Source organism: Prionailurus bengalensis, chromosome A1 (assembly GCF_016509475.1).
Source record: "Prionailurus bengalensis isolate Pbe53 chromosome A1, Fcat_Pben_1.1_paternal_pri, whole genome shotgun sequence".
Taxonomy (NCBI): domain Eukaryota; kingdom Metazoa; phylum Chordata; class Mammalia; order Carnivora; family Felidae; genus Prionailurus; species Prionailurus bengalensis.
This window is the reverse complement of record NC_057343.1, coordinates 111031068-111048480: the sequence shown is the minus strand read 5'-3', so window position 1 is coordinate 111048480 and position 17413 is coordinate 111031068. Positions and strand designations below refer to the sequence as shown.

General features: G+C 49.0%; 1 protein-coding gene across 1 annotated transcript in view; it reads left to right on the top strand.

Annotated features, from left to right (window-relative positions):
* FSTL4 (follistatin like 4) overlaps positions 1 to 17413 on the top strand; it is a 414621-nt gene that overhangs the window by 8400 nt on the left and 388808 nt on the right. The window lies entirely within an intron of this gene.

Sequence of the window (17413 nt, the reverse complement as noted above, 5' to 3'; positions counted from 1 at the left end):
TAATGAACAGATAAGAATGATTAATGGCATGTTAGGTATATATAAATGCTTCTAAAGTGCTTGAAAAACTTATTCTCCAATGCTTCCCTGGAGAGTCTCCATACACTGCTAATTGCTTAGTGAACTTGGTCTTAAGTACTGAAGAGGATTCATCATCAATTGCAACCTAGCCCTGCTCAGGTAGTAGGCCTGATGAATTTGGGGCTCTGGGGGGGGGGGAGTTTTTCTGCAGAAAATGCTTTGTGTGACTAACTGTAAGAAAGAACCACAGCCTTTCATTAAAACTACCTGGGATTTTTTGGGGGGCGCCTGGCTGGCTCAGTTGGTTAAGCGTCCAACTTTGGCTTGGATCATGATCTCACGGTTCATGAGTTTGAGCCCCCCATTGGGCTCTGTGCTGACAGCTCAGAGCCTGGAACCTGCTTCACATGCTATGTCTCCCTTGCTCTCTGCCCCTCCCCTGCTTGCTCGTGTACCTGTGCTTGTGCTGTCTCTCACGCTCTCTCAAAAATAAATAAACATTAAAAAAGAAAGTTAAAAAATAGTACCTGGGATTTCTTTGATGATGTGGTAAATATGAAATTCTAACTTGAGCTTCTCAGGGCATTTCAGCTTCCATTGTCCTCTTTGACGCACGCCCTTTCTCTTTTCTCTGTGCTTGTTTCCTATCTTATGGAAGGAGCAAGAAGAATTACCTCCAAAAGTCAATATTACCAGAGAGTGCATAACGACACACAGTATATGGACAGTAGGATTAATGCATTATTTGATCAAGAGATACGATTCCTTTTTCATTATCACTTAATTGTAATGCAATCCCAAGCCTACAAACCTTAGTTTTAGGGGAGCTTTGGAAGTAGCTGAATGCTCATGTTTGCTGTTGAAGTTTGTGTGGCTTCCTTCTGTGGTGCACAGATGATTTGAAGAGCAGCAGTATCTCTCTTGTCACAGTCCACGAAGGACTTGACTTAATGCTCTTGGGAAAGAGCCTGGAGGCTGACTAACTGGCTAGCGCGGCATTTCCCATATGGGAGTGGCTTAGTCATTGGACTCCTATCTACACCAAAGGAAAATGATCACTTCAGCCCTACAAACACATTGTTGAATATTTAATAACAAAGCAAACAGGCAAACACACAGATAAGCTTATTTAGTCTCCTTACTATTGGGGCTCCGTGGCCCACTGTTGTAAATCACTTATTTCAATTAAACAAGTCAAGCCAATTAAGGTGGGATTTAGCTCGAGGCAAAGTGAAGGTAAGTTAATATCAGCCTAGGACATCTTTATCTCTGCTCTTAACACCGTAATACTTTGTGCACCATCAAGAAAGCATTGGGGCGCCTGGGTGGCGCAGTCGGTTAAGCGTCCGACTTCAACCAGGTCACGATCTCACGATCGGCGAGTTCGAGCCCCACGTCAGGCTCTGGGCTGATGGCTCAGAGCCTGGAGCCTGTTTCAGATTGTGTGTCTCCCTCTCTCTCTGCCCCTCCCCCGTTCATGCTCTGTCTCTCTCTGTCCCAAAAAAATAAATAAACGTTGAAAAAAAAAAAAAAAGAAAAAAAAAAGAAAGCATAGATACTGCTCAGGCTGAGGAAGTAAGGCTTTTTGTTGGTTAGATCGGGGTGTTGATTTTCTCCTCCCATTGGGACAGAGGCCAGGGGATGCACTTGTCTCCTGGGTCCAGGCATGTGGTTGCTTCTGAAACAGGAAGCGATGCCTCAGCAGACTCCCAAATGCAGGAACAGCTGCTTTATCGATCCAGTTCTTGTGGCTATAGATGGAATTTTCGCAAACTATAATAACTTCTACTCACTGAGTCTGCTTTCATCAATGATTAAATGAGATGATGACAGTGCGCATGGGCCTAGGATACAGGACAGTAAGTGTTCAGATAGAGCAGAACATTTATATGGAACTCTTTTGTTTGCTGATCTCTAGCATGCTTTATGCATAGCCTCTTCATGCCGTTAACTCACTAGGGTCCTCATGTCTGGGATGCCGTCCCTTCTTTACACATGTCTGAATCTTCCTCCTCCTGAGAGGCCCTGCTCTGGTTCTTGCCTTTTCTCTAGATCCTTCTTTGGGCACTCTTGGTCACATTTGATGTCTCATTCTGAACTAGTCTTTGTTACTCTTGTTTTTTTTTTTTTTTAACTCTTTATTTTTAGCATGCAAATGAAGCCTAACTTACTTATGTTTCTCTTCCTTACAACGTCTAATAGTTTTCAGATCCAAGTAGAGACTCATTGTGTTTTTGAGCCAATTGGTATTCAACATTTGTTACTAGTCATGAGGTCACTCTCGTGGTTTTAAAGTCCAGATGGGACACCCAATCATTGAAGTGTGTGCCAGTGGGGAGCTGAGTGGTCTCCCCAACAAACCTGTAAGCAGCTTGCAGGCCAGACCAGGCTGGGATCTCATCAACAACCAGGGTTTTCTTTTTGTGTTAGAGATTCTGGGCAGTTTCTTGTTGGAGTTAGAGCTATTAATATATCCATAACTGACCAAACGATACCTAACTCCTCTGGCAGGTTCTTCAGAGTCTTACTTTGTGGAAGAATCCTAACCAGTAGACTTTTTTGGGACTCAGTAAATAAATGAGAAAACCTTTTCAGGAGCTAAATGGTAAAATGTTTCTGTGTATGTTTCCTTTCTGATATTAGTACTTAACAAAACATTCATTGACTTCAGAGTTTTAAGTACTGAGAAAGAATTAATAAGATTTGACTCGCCTTTAAAGGTATTTCAGCAATTACTGGAGTGTCCTAAGGGTAAATAAGGATTAAATGACCAGTGTGTATGTGTGTTCGCACATTTTTAAAGCAATGATAGCAAATGTAAATTTTGTTAAATTATTGTTTTATGTACAGAGGTGCAGTTGAAATAGCTTCAGGGAGTTTATCATTTTACAAATGTAGATGAAAGAAATGTAGCTGGGTGGAGTGCCTCTTTAATAAGAGCTGAGTGGCAGAATGTGGCCTAGAATACTAATGGAATTCTGAATTCAAGGGAAACAATTCTGAGATAGAACTTCATGAAATTCTAAAAGAATTAAAACTTCCCCCCTTTCCCTACACTCTGGCTGAGATAAATACAGTACTAAAATCAGTATTGGTAGAATTTTGTATCTGGGGAGACCAGGAAATTGAGAAGTGGCAGCCCCAGGGATGTGCCCCCTCCCAAGGGGCAGTCATTTGTGGGAGCGTCCCCCCTTAACTTTTTGGGCCCTGGATGTTGTGTTCCCACCATTGGCTGGGCTCTGGGATTGGCTGGTGGCCATCACACAGCCCTTAACATCCTTCTTGTGTTCTACTGTCCTTTCTCTAAATTGCTCTGACCTGCAGTTTCTAGTCCTGCCCTAAATAACTATAAACATGGGTTCCTTTTAAAATGGGCAGCTTCATATGCCCCTGTGCTTACAGACTAGAGAAAGGCTTTGAAGTCAAACACCAGGTGTTCTCAATGTATAGAAGATCTCACAGGGAAGTCTTCCAGGAATAAATGTGTTGGTGGTATCAGTAATCAGAGTGGTCACCCACCTTTCTAACCCCAGGGGTCAGCCTAAGAAAGCACAGAATGGCTCTTTGCTCTTCTTGCAAGTGTTGGTCCTTGGTGTTGCTGACTGCTCTCAGGGGCGCTCCTGTCCCTGGGTAGATGTGGCTTCTAACACAGACACCTGGAGTGCCCTGACTCCCTTTTGCATTGGCCGCACATTCAAGAAGATGTGGGCTGCGAGACTGGGCAATAAGTTTTAAAAAATACTTCTTTTCTCTAATCCTTGTCCTTGTTCTTACACAGTTGATTGAATTTAAGACAACGCTCCCCGGCCCTTCTAGTCATGGTCTCCTCTCCATCCACAAACCATGCCCCACTCTTCTTTCTGACTGGTGACTGGGGAAGAGTAGCTGATCTTCTGCAGGCTGCAAGGTGTCTGTTAGTCACCTCTCCTTACTCTTGGCCCTCAGACTGTGGGTGTGGGGAAACCACCTCTCTCTTCCCTTTGAACATCCAAGTCCGGCTGGCATTTTCTGAACCTCATCTGCTGGCCTGCACGCATCTCTTATGGATGTTTTCTGTGGAGTCCCTATTCCCAAACACTCATGGTGCTAGTTCCAGCATTCAACTGGCTTGCTGAGATGAGATTCTTGGTCAACTGTCTCAGAAAGAGGCCCAAGTGGGCTTTTCCTCAGGGTGTGGAACATTGGGACTATGCATCCTCTTGGAGGTCCAAGACCTCTGTTGCAGCTGTGGAGTGGGCATGGGGGTTCAGGGGTAGTCTCTTCTCTGGTTATTGAATATTCAGCCATGACTGTCTTCTTTTTTTAATTTTTTAATTTTTTAGTGTTTATTTTCGAGACATACACACACACACACACAGTGCAAATGGGGAGGGGCAGAGAGTGAGGGAACACAGAATCCAAAGCAGGCTCCAGGCTCTGAGCCGTCAGCACAGAGCCCAACACAGGGCTTGAACTCATGAACCATGAGATCATGACCTGAGCCGAAGTTGGGTGCTTAACCATCTGAGCCACCTCGGAACTCCTGCCATGGCTGTCTTATGATTATTCTCTGTCAGCAGGTGTGGATTTTAGTTTCTCAGGTCACACTGGGGAGAGAGCACAGCCTCCCATCTGCAGATGTGTGAGTAAACCCATTGTAGGTGAAGAAGGGTGGCAAGTACCTCAAGTTCTTGTGGGAGTTGGATGAGCCAGTTGCCACGTCTGGAGTTGGTGTGGGCTATGGCCTACAGCAGCATCTCTTGAACTTGAGTGTGCTTGCAAAGGGCCAGGGTGTCCTGATCAAATACTCATGTAGTACATCTAGGATAGGGCCCCAGAGTCTGCATTCCTCATCAGCTCCAGGTGATGCTGATACTTCTGCTCCCAGGGGTCGCTGGGTGGAAAAGCTCTAGAGGAGTCCCCCTATCCACTCTGTACACATCCAAGAAAGAGATTCTATTTAGTGATTAACACTAGCTTTTTTTTTTTTCCTTAGTGTTTGTCACTATGATGAAACTGACTGTAGTTAGCAAAAGGAGAGAAACTTACAGGTTGCAGTCATGCTGGGAAATAGCTTGACACTAGATGGGCCTGGGGGTAGGGAGGCGAGTGGAACAGTGAATTGAAATAGCCTGGGTTTGAGAGTCTTTTTCACTTATTTAGAAATGATCAGGTGGACAGGTAAACTTTGATCTCTGCACCCAAGGTTCCTCACTGGCTTTTGTGCAGGTGACTTAAATCCCGAGGGTCAGCCCACACTCCCGTGCTCCCACCTGTCACTGTCTCCATGTCACCCATGCTGGTGTCCTGCCGGGTACCTGTCCCCAGGGCCTCTGGTTTGGGGACGCACTCACCAGGCTGGTGCTGTGTTTGAAGGTCTTGTTTTTATTTTTACCCTTGGACAGGGAAAGTCACTGTGTTTGTCTTTGTGTTGCATATTCCTCCTCTCTGACTGCTCCCGGCAAGCCTCCTAGCCTGTACCAGTCAGTGTGCTGTGTGCCCCTTGTGTATTTTGAGATCGTAGTTAATAGAGTTTTAATTGGCTCTGAAAAGTTCTGTGACCCAGGAAAATGAACATTTATGAGTTCACAGAAAACCATTATTCTTCTTCCTCTTAATTTAGCATTTACTCATCTACTTCTTTTTATGCCTCTGCTGCTAAATAATCTATGCTTCTCTAGGAAACTTTCCACCCTTGTAATCAGGACATCAGGCCATGCGTTATAAATGGGGTTCTGATTTCCATTTTTCGGGGAGTTGGCAGCATCAAATCTGCCAGGCCTCAGTCATCTGCGTGATTTATTTTCTATGACTTGCGGGTTATCTCTCTTGTTTACCATTTAGACCGAAGTAAATGCCATGATGGTGTCAGACAGGCTCTAACAGGCACCCTGTGAGTGGGCTCTACTCTTCTGTCCTGCCAAACCAGGGTCATTGTCCTTCTGCTTTGACCACTGTGGTTTCTGCTATGAGTCTTCTGGGCCTTGTCTTGTCTGCGGCCACCGGGTAGGTGGAGGTCACTGGTCCCAGAGATGAAGAGGATCGGATGAGATAGGCCCTATACTCTGAGCAAGTGACACCTGAGCAAACTGCAGTGAGACCCAGATACACTGGTGTTTGGAGGAGGAGGCATGCCCCTGTGGCCAAGAAGCCATTTGTCCATTCAGCTTTGCCTCTCTCCTGATGGGTGGCCACACGTATTTGCTTTTTGGCCTTAGGCCTTCCCTTGAGTTGGAAAGGCATGGACCAAGAGAAACCCAGTCTCCTTCTTATTGGGATCTTCATCCTACTACTAAGAGGTATTTTAAAAAGTAAAACCTGGATATTCTCATTTAATACTTGGTCTTTTTTTTTTTTAATCTTTTTTTCAACGTTTTTTATTTATTTTGGGGACAGAGCGAGACAGAGCATGAACGGGGGAGGGGCAGAGAGAGAGGGAGACACAGAATTGGAAACAGGCTCCAGGCTCTGAGCCATCAGCCCAGAGCCCAATGCAGGGCTCGAACCCACGGACTGTGAGATCGTGACCTGGCTGAAGTCGGACGCTTAACCGACTGCGCCACCCAGGCGCCCCATTTAATACTTGGTCTTGATGGAGCCACTAGCTGACCCTGGAGACGAGTAGATCCTAGCCCCGTGCTGTGCTTGGATGTTTCAAGGAGTGTCATGAAATTCATAAAATAAAATTAACTTCGCTTTAGTTTAATTTTAGTCTGTTTGTCTGACAGCACTTCTGGGCTTAGTACAGAGTGGTATCACAGACTCCAGCTGTGAATAGACCCCTGCAGGATAGAGAGGGGAACAGAATTCTGGTGGGGGTGTGGGGGGAGGGGCAGCTAGTGGTTTACCTGGGGTTTCCTCCTCTTCTCCAAGGGATGGTGTCATACTCTAATGCTTTGGAGGAAGCAGTCCCCAGGGGAAGTATCTGTGTTGTAGCGAGATCTGACAGATGTGGAGGGGGGGTGGTGGGGATGGGAGGGGAGGGTGGAGGCAGAGAGCTCTGAAGTATGTTTTTTGGGTCAGTAAGCGAGTAGAAGTTCCCAGCTCTGGCACTGGAGCTGAGGACAACATCAGGCATGTCCCAAATGCTAGTGATCCACCTGTGTTATCTGGGCTGGACTTCTCTCTGCGGTCCAGAGTAAAGCCGATTAGCCCTTTCACTCACTTCCAAAACTTGAAAGATGACCCACTGGGGAGAACCAAGCAGAGCCCCTTAAGCACAGTAGAAATCTTCTAACTCAGAAGTGCAGTCTGCCTAAGGCTGCTGATGTCTGGGTAAGAACACAGGATCTCATTTATTCCAGGTCTAGCCTGGCACAAACTAGGTCCATGGACTTGAGTCACTCCCTTCTCTTCTCCACCCTCAGTTTCTTCATGTGGAAAGTGAGAGGGTGGCCAGGATGCCAACTCAGATCCCTTTCGGTTTGTCTATAAGTCTTAATTCTATGGCTGCTGACTGGGCCCCTTTAAACTGTGTGATGAATGTTTTAAGTGTCCTGTCAGATGCAGTTCTACCTCTTATATTCTTGTATGGCCGTACAACACCCGGAAAATGTAAAGGTGTGGCCCATCCTTGTTTGTCTCAAGTCCTGTTGTGTGTCCCCCTTTGGGAAGGGCATAGCAGTGAGGAGTTCCCTGTCACGTGATGGGGGGAGGGGCATGGTGACCATTTGGGATCTCTCTGACCAGCATTGCTTTCCTGTCGCTGCACACAGACCTGAGTCTTGACTGCAGTGTGCGTGGATGGTATATACTCCAGCGCCCTGTGGGTGTCCCTGAGAGAAGGAGGAAGTTCTCAGAATACTGATCTGGAGAGAGGAACTTGAATGGCCTCTCTCACTCCTTGTGTAACAGGGCTAAATATTGGCCGTGAGCTGGGGACTCTGCCCTACAGAAGTGGTCCTGGACTTGGTGATTTTGCAGAGCAGAAAAATGAAAACCTTATTTTTAAAGATGAAGCTACTATGTACAATTCCTATCATCTCCTCATTTACACTTCTATTTATACTTTTTTATCTATAAAGGAAGTAAAAGGCCAGACTTACACACAAAGGGGGGTGTGCCCCACAGTAGCCTTCTCCTGGCGCATGGAGATACTAGGTCTCCAGATGTAGATCCAGTGTTGTTCTCTGCGGTATCTGTCTGAATTTCATGGCTAGAAAGATGTAGCTCCAAGATAGGGAAGATGGGTGCTTATCCCAGAAAGAGGTCCTTGTGCCCATGCATAGGCGGGGGGAGTCAACTTGCAGGTGTATGTGTCACACGCAAGCACTCCTCTATGTTGGAGTGACAGGTGCAGCTGGATTTTAAAGGAAGAGTGGGGGGGCGCCTGGGTGGCTCAGTCGGTTAAGCGTCCGACTTCGGCTCAGGTCATGATCTCGTGCTCCGTGAGTTCGAGCCCCGCGTCGGGCTCTGTGCTGACAGCTCAGAGCCTGGAGCCTGTTTCAGATTGTGTGTCTCCCTCTCTCTCTGGCCCTCCCCCATTCATGCTGTCTCTCCCTGTCTCAAAAATAAAATAAACGTTAAAAAAATTAAAGGAAGAGTGGGGTGCAGGGTTTCTTGATCGTGGTCTTTAAAGTTTCTTCACTATCTCTTTAATCAGCTCGTGAAAAATGGCACAACACTGCTAGTTGGTTGATGATCTCTTCTGGTAAAAGGCAGTTTTATTTTTTTTCCTACCAGAGATGAAATGGAGAATGGAAGATATGTGGCCTGTGGGGTTCAGATATTCCCTCAATCAAAGGGGGCCTCTGAGCTCAACTGTGCCTGGGGCAAGGATGAGGAGAAGCTGCTGCTGGTGGGGGACTGGTGTTGACCAACAGGGAATCACCTTAGAGATCACTGGCTTCCCCCATCTGTAAGAAATGCCAAGAAGGTATTTGTGCAAGTGCTTGCTGGTTCATCGGGAAACCAAGTCCTTTGTTTTCCCCTCTCCTCACCATTCCAACATAGCATTGAGTCCAAGTTGAAATCTCTCTGGATGTCTTAGCTGAAAAGAAAAGCTGCCAGTGTTACTTTTGTTAAAATACTATAAAGTTTGAGTTTTCAGTTATACTCAGAAAGTGTGTGTGTGTGTGTGTGTGTGTGTGTATTTTTAAGAGTTGTGAAGGAGAGGCACCTGGGTGGCTCAGTCGGTTAGGTGTCCCATTTTGGCTCAGGTCATGATCTTGTGGTTTATGAGTTTGGGCTCTGTGCTGACAGCTCAGAGCCTGCAACCTGCTTTGGATTCTGTGTCTCCCTCTCTCCCTCCCCTGCTCATGCTCTGTCTCTCTTTCTCTCAAAAATAAATAAACATTAAAAATTTTTTTAAATATATAAAAAATAAAATAATAATAATAATAACAAGTGTTGAGAAAGGAAGTGATCCCCCTATTTCTCACAGAAATCCTGGCCAGAGAACACCCCTGATCACCAGTGAGCCTCTCGTGGACTACTCAGTGGCTTAAGAAACCACCTCTGCTGGCCACCTACTCATCCTCGAGGGGATTGGCAGCCTGGCCCAGCAACAGAGGTGAGAGGTGCCAACCTGACAACCCCTATTTCCGCCTCGGCCAGCGGCCTGGGCTTCTGAAGCATGGCCTCCTTTTCTGACAACACGTGTCTTCCTGCTCAGGTTGAGTCCTTCTCTGTGCTCTTGGTAGCTTGGCTGGCAGTGGGGCCGGCTCCTGCTGCGGGCAGCTCCCTGGGCCCTGGAGAGAAACGGCTGTTGCCCCCCACCCCTTCCCAAGCCCCAACCGCCCTACTTTGCTGACCCAACTCCGTATGTTTTCCCTTCCCCCTTTCTCCTCCAGGATGGTTATTTTAAAACCCCACAGTTGGTTTTTCCTGCTGAGGCCGGATCACTTGCGTGATGTGTACCTCTAGTGTCTCCAGTGCTAACTTTGCCTCCGGGGCTCCTCAAGTCAGAGGGCTCAGTGGCTCAAATCTAGCTAAGAAAGTCACTTAGTCTTTCTGACCTTGAGGTTAGCAGTGAGTAAAATGCATATGATAACAGGGCTGATGTGGGAGTTGTGTGGTAGGACGGTGCGTGTAATACCTGGTGCAGAACACGGCAGTCAGAGCTGCGGTTTTGTGTCCCACTAAGTCCATCAGGAGGACTGTGCACCTCTCCCTCACCACGGCCTGGCATGCCTGTCTCGGCTGTAGTACTTGCTGCTCAGTGTTGAGACCCCCGGGGGTCCTCTTTCTGGTGGAAGGTAAGTACCCTTGGGTCTGGAGCCCCAGAGGTGTCAGCGGCCAGCACAGCCTGGTACACAGTAACATGTTCAGATTTTCTTTTTCTTTTTAATTGAGAGAGTGTGCACAAACGGGGTGGGGCAGAGGGAGGGAGGTGGTGGGGAGAGAGAGAGAGAGAGAGAGAGAGAGAGAGAGAGAGAGAGAGAGAAGGAGATTGAGAATCTTCAGCAGGCTCCACGCTCCGCACAGAGCCTGACATGGGGCTTGATCCCATGACCCTGGGGTCATGACCTGAACAGAGATCAAGAATTGGATGCTCAACTGACTGAGCCACCCAGGCACCTGGCATATTCAGACATTTTTAAGGGAGTGAGTGAGTCTGTGATCTCTTATTCATTTTGGCGGCATGTCGGAATTTGGACAAGGTGACTCGAGTTTCTAGGACTCCTTACAGAAGAAGCCCCAGGAGAGACTGGACTCTGTTTGGTTTTGTTTTAGCATAGAATCCTGTCACAATTTCCAACATCCTTAGAGTCCTGTGGGCTGTGAGTGTGGGAGGGGGTGAACCCCCGACTCACTTGCTGTCCCCTTCCTGCAACGTTTTCTGGGGCCTGCCTGGCCCTGGCTGTCCCTTCTGTCAGGAAGCCAGCATCAGTGTGGCAGGCACATCACAACCTCGTCCCCAAGTGGGAGCCCAGAGAATGAAATGTAAGCTCAAGCAAACACAGGATGTTCTCTTTGTGCTCAGAATTTTCAGGGTCAGCAGAAATAGCCTGTGCCTCGGGGGAGGGGAGCTGCTAAATGTCCCTACAAAGAGAGGAAGGGATTGAGGGCAGTGGGAACAAAGTTGTCTTTGGAGGTGTCATTTCATAGGTGCAAGACTATCGATGGCTTTTCTTGATGCTTGTCTTAGGACTATTGGAATAAAAACTTTTTAAAGCTATTCTATCATTCACATTTTGCTCTCTAAAGAAAGAAAATCACTCTTTCCCCATTCATTTCTTTTTCGAGCCTTGCATTTAAAACATGCTCAGTTTCTTCCTCTATGGTAAAGACTTCAGGTTCTGCTGATGGCACACTTTGTGCGTCCATTCCGGTGAAACAGGCTTTGATGTGGGCACACTGGGAGATGTCAAATGGGAGAGGCCTGCCAGGTAGATGTTCTAATTGGAGTGCTTCTAGAATCTGCCCCACTGTTCCTCCTTCTCCTCCACTGTCTTCTGTTTGGTTTTTACATACGCTGTTGTTTTCCCTTGAGCATTTGGCTGTGAAGAATGGGATTCTCTGCCTCATGCTTGGGTGTTCATCCCCTGGCAGTAGGGCTTAGGAGTATATCCTTGCGTCCCAAAGCACAACTTCCTGCTTGACCTTCTCAGGATGCTATGTAGCTCCTACCTAGTATGGGTCCCTGGGCCCTGGGCTGTCTGGGTCACCTGGGGCATCTGGTGATCTTAAATCTTAGTAATCAGTATCCACTGAGCACCCAGCTGTGTGCTTGGCTCTGTCCGAGAGCCAGGTGGTTGAAGAGAGATGACATCTATGAGTCTGTTCTTGGGGCTTGAGGACCCGTGGGCCCAGGATGGGCTCGGGGACTGGGAGGGGGATGGAGCAGTCTGCTGTTGCTGAACGGAATCTGCATTAGCAGATGGAATTAAACACCTCTGTCAGTTGTTGATCTTTTATTACCTGTGTGTAGTGATTAAGTTAATTTCTCAACTGTAGCCTAAAGGAAATTAGGTACGTTTGTTGAGTAATAAAGGAGAAAGTAGCTGCTGCCTTCTCTGGTCCCACTGCTACATCCCTGGTCTCAGAGCAGGATGCTTGTTCTGTTAGTCCACACATTCCTCACCTCGGGGTGTGACCGATGGCAGATCTAGTGTCACAGGTTGGTCCTGACCCATGATTTGGTGCTCTGGAGCCCTCAGAGGGTGGGTTGGAGGCTGGAAGAGGCTGGAGTGCCAGAGTGTCCCCTACATAGACTGGACATTATGTTGACTGCAGTAGCCGCGTGGTGTCCAGGGCTCAGAATTTCAACCCGAGCACCCCCAGCCCTGCAAGCTTCCAAAACTTGTTCCCTAAAACAGAGCCTCTATACCCTCTCCTAAGGTGGTCTTACCTGACATGGCCATGTACTTTCTGGCTCCGTGCCTCCTAGATCCCACCTGGACGACGAGCCTGGATGCGTGGTGGGGGTGGCTGCTCACTGTTGCTGTGTGTCCTCTACCTTGGGGCACCACAGCATGTGGCATTTCCACCCCAGAGCCAGAACTGTTAGTCCAGAAGACTTAGCTGTCGCACTAGGGCCCCACCTTGAGCCACATGTCCATTCTCATCCAACTGGTTGTACCAATTGGCTTGGTAACTTTTAGTAATGAAGACCCTTCTGGGGCCATGCTCACTAGAACCAGATTATTGGCGATTCATGATGCATTCTAGATGAAGATGTATAACAAAATGTAAACCTAATCTCATTCAAAGCGACTGCTCTTGTGCTACCAGAAAAGATGGTCCTGAGCTGCATTCTATAGGAAATTCCTGTACGTGGGCTGGTGTCTCACCGTGGGATTATGAGAAGGGAGAAAGAATAAGCACAAAGAGCACTTGTAAGAAATCACCTGTATACTTGCAGTATGCTGAGCAATTAACAGAGTACAAGTCACGTTCCGTGAGCAGTAGGGGCCAAACTGTGGGTGACAGGAGGGTTTCGAGTGCAGAGGTGCTGGGAGGAGGGGAGGATGGGAAGAAACTCATGGAGGTGGGAGGGCCTTGAAGGGGATGGTGGTGATATGTGTGGGTGGAGGACTCAAGTATGTTAGGAGGAGCAGCCTTCGACTAGAGATGGGGGTAGAATAAGACCCTATCTGGTGGGAAGGGACAGAGAAGAAATGCAGGGGTGGACATCCAGGCCTGCTATTGGAGTGATACATCAAGGACTCTGAGAGCCTGGAGCAGAATCTCCTTCCAGAACTCACATCTAGAGAAAGGTCATTCCGAGGCCCCAGAGATGTCCTGGGCCCCACTGCAGGCCGCCTGTCACCTTGCTTCTTCCAGCCACACCATCTCCCGCTTCTGCTTCCTTTTCCCCTCCCTGATGTCTGTGGGGGCTGGCCTTCCCATGGAGCTGCAAACCCCTTCCTGCGCCTTCACCCTCTGCCGCCAGCCCCATGGCCCTGCCGCCTCGTGAGCCTACGGCTCCAGGGCCCTGGGCCACGCAGCCCGGGTCTAGTCGCTGAGAACCTGGTGCCTCCCCTCCGAGAAGCCAGGGGACAAGTCCCCACATGTGAGTGGACATTTGGGAGCTCTGAGCAGGGGTGTGGGGCAGGCCTGGGAGGCTCTAGTGAAGGAGTAGGAAAGCGGGTTAAAGTGGGGGACGAGGTGGCAAGGCTGAGGAGCCCACCTGCACCCTCTCGGTGCTCTGAGGAACATAGATGCAGATTGTTAGAAGTGTAGGCAGTTTATGGAGTTGAGCTTTGTGGTCTTGAGCGCCGTGCCCATGTGGTCTTAATTCTTTGCTCTTGTGCTTTGCCAGCCTCACTGTCACTGATGTCTGACTCATCGGTGCCCTCCCCCCAGCCTCGCCACACCAACCTGGCCTGTGTGTGCGAAACAGTTCAAAAGCCCAGCCTACCCATCCCTAGATTAGCCCCACAGACAGGTTGTAGAAAGAATGGCTGACCTCCAGGGGCTGCCTCACCTCTCGCCAGTCACCACCCCAACCCTCTTCTCCCTCCTAGGGCCTGTGCTCCTGACACCCAGGGCCTGGGTTCACGGCCTGCCCACCGAGCAGGCTCTGGGTCTTGGACATGGCCCCGTGACTCCACAGTCACGTCGCCTATGGCTGCAGGGAGCTCCTTAGTACACTTCCTCTGAGGCTTAGCTGGAATTGTTTTGGGAAGAAAGAAGAGCTCCATGGGGGGAAGAGTCCTACCTTTTCCAGATGTCTCTTCTAAGAAAGTCTGCCGCCCTGTAGAATCCAGTGAGCAACATCACATTTGAGCTGTTGTGGGATAATTGGGCCAGTCATCATGGAAGGCAAGATACAGTCAATGATCTCCCAGTTGTGGGGCTGAGCTTTGCTCCCAGCCAGGTGCAAAGTCTTATTGAATTAGCAACGTTTTTATAAAAATGATGTCTGTTTCTGTGTAACCAGAAATTATGGAGTATTAGAGAACTGGAGACACCTCACGGAAGGCGATGACAGGGAAGCTGGCCTCCGGGGGTCTGAATGACTCTTGTTATCCTTTCCTTACAAGAATGAGGAAGTTCTCGATAGGAATTCTGGCTCCTGATACAGAATCCCTTGAATTCCGTAGTTATTCATGACAAAGTTAATAAGCAACTACCATTTTGTCAAAGCTTTAAGTGCATTACTTCACTGACTTCTTAAAAAGATTTTGTGAAGTTCTGTTAACTTAGTAAAAAAATTTTTTTAGGGGCGCCTGGGTGGTGCAGTCAGTTAAGCGTCCGACTTCAGCCAGGTCACGATCTCGCGGTCCCTGAGTTCGAGCCCCGCATCAGGCTCTGGGCTGATGGCTCAGGGCCTGGAGCCTGTTTCCGATTCTGTGTCTCCCTCTCTCTCTGCCCCTCCCCCGTTCATGCTCTGTCTCTCTCTGTCCCAAAAATAAATAAACGTTGAAAAAAAATTCTTTAAAAAAAATTTTTTTTTAATGTCTATTTTTGAGGGAGAGAGAGAGAGAGAAATAGAGCATGAGCAGGGGAGTGATAGAGAGGGAGACACAGAATCTGAAGCAGGATCCAGGCCCTGAGCTGTCAGCACAGAGCCTGACATGGGGCTTGAACCCAGTAGCTGTCAGATCATGACCTGAGCTGAAGTTGGATGCTTAACCGACTGAGCTACCCAGGTGCCCCATTAACTTGCTTATTTTAAACATCTGGAGACTGAGGCTTCAGATGTAGGTGAGCTGTTTGCAGTCTCTCAAATATGACATGGTGGAGCTGGGGTTTGCACCTAGCATTCTAATGGTCACACTTAGGCTCCTAACCACCACAGCATGGTGTTTGAGGCTTTTCTTGGCCTGAAAAATACTACATGTATTTTTGAGGGTAAGAAAAGGACATTTGATGACACTGAGCTTGAAAGGCCAAACCAGAACCTATCAATCAGGTAAGGTGTCCCTGCCTCCCAGAGGACAATGGAGCTTGAGGCAGCCTCCTGGAACTCGGCAGTGGGCAGTTTCTTGAAGTTCCCTGTGGAGAGTGGCAGAGCAGGTCCTGCCCTTACTCAGCCCCTGGCTCCCCAACCTATGCACCTTTTGCTTAGTTCTCCTACTGCGGGAAAGGGTTTCTAGGGCAGCCATGGATCCCAGCAGAATGAGCATGACCATTTCCTTCCAGTTCTACAAGGGGGTCTGGTGGGACTTTGCAGCCATTGTCCGGTGTGTCCCTGAGCATCTGCCCTCTTGCAGGGCAGGGCCTGGCTAGGATCACTGCTGTGCTCATGCATATGGCACCGTGGGTGTCTAGGCTCTGGATGGAGACCTAAGCATGATGATGGGTGGTGGTGTCTGTTTCTGCTTCTAAGAGTTGGCCTTGGGAAGTTCCTAAGGGATGATGAAAGCTTTCTCCCTTTCTGAAGCTGGGCTTTGGGGCCTGAGGAAGGAGGCAAAGTTCCCCACTCGGGTGAACAAAGAGATTACTGTCAGATAAAAGTTTTGGAGGGTCACAACACCCAGTGAGCAAGGGGGTCAGCACTGGGTTATAGCCAGAGGCAAGCTCTGTGCCTGCTCTGGAGGGGTCATCATGGAAGAAGGCGTTTGCCCCCACCAGTGGTGGGAGTGGGAGGGCAGCCCCAGGGACATGGGGCATGAAGCCTGGTCAAGCTGTGGTAGTGGGAGGTGCTTCTTTAGAGCTATGCCTACCTCATCTAGGTGGGTGTATATACCCCAGGAGGTTGCAGCCCCCACCCCGTGGCAGGCAAGTGGTCACAGCCACCTGTGAACAGGGAGAGAAGGTCAGCTCTGTAGGCCAGGCAGGACACATGAAGGATACAGGAAAAGGAGTCCTGGCATTGAATTGTCCTGGAGCCACTAGGCAGCCTGGAGGGTGAGAGAAACTCAGGTGTGATAGCCTAGGGTTGGTGTAAGAAGAGGTGTGAAGGGGCCCGTACAGCCACGTGCTGATGGGTTATGGTTGACACTGTACCAACCACTGGAGCCTACGTACCACCCTGCCCTTCCGTGTCATTGCCCACCTGCCTCGGTGAACTCCTGCCCCCTCCTCCACTCCAGAGGCCCTGAGACATTGCCGAGCATCCTGGGTGCTGTACTCTGTGCTGGGGCACGGTGACGCCTGACGTACCCAGGGTGCTGTCTGCGGGTGGGCACTGGTGAGCTACAGCAGCTGCCTGACATGGGGTGCTATTGGCTTCCCTCCTTTCTCACTTCTCACGACCATCTCCTAGCCACCACCCAGAGTCTGCTCTGACGGCCAAGGAAACTGAAACTCCCAGAGGCCAGCACCTTGTAGCCACTTACCGCATGTGCCGGGAGCTTTGTGGCTGCACAAAATCAGCTCGTGTGCTCCAGGCCAGTTACCCCACTCTCCCTGTCTTTGGAGAGAGTTTGAGTTCTGGGTGCTGGGCCTGCCCTCCCCAGTGACCCCCAGTGGCTGTTGAGATCTGCTGAGCCCTGGATGGAGAGGTGGCATTGCTCCCTGTGGAAAGAGCACAGCCTGCCCACACCATCTCTCTGGCTTTGCTTAAATCTTTCTGGAAAGAGAAAACTGTGCCATGGTGTGTAGGTCCTGTGCCAGTGACACCATCTTTTCTTGGTACAGCCCTGCCAGCCCCCGTGGAAGCCCTGGTGGTGCCTCAGAGGCTGTCCAGCACCACCATAAACCATAGTGACGTAGGGAGTGTGAGCCTAATTTGGGGGAGAGTTTGTAAGATATTTAGTTTGCCCAATGGTTCTCAAACACGTCTTCACATTGGCGTCACCTGTGTATATTTAAAAATATACTGATACCGGCCTGGGTCCCAACCTCAGAGATTGTCATTTAATTGGCGTGGGACACAGCTTGGGCTCTGGATTGTGTAAAGATCGCCATTTGGAACCCCCTGGGCTTGTCCGTGGAAGAAATGCAGGCAAAACAACTACTTCTCTCCTCCCTGTCCTTCTAAGCATCTGTCCTTCAGGGAGAGAGAGGACTCAAGCTCTTGGGGACACATCTTGTATGTGCCCTTGCCCTAAGCCAGAGCCCCTTCTGGGAGGTGTGGGTG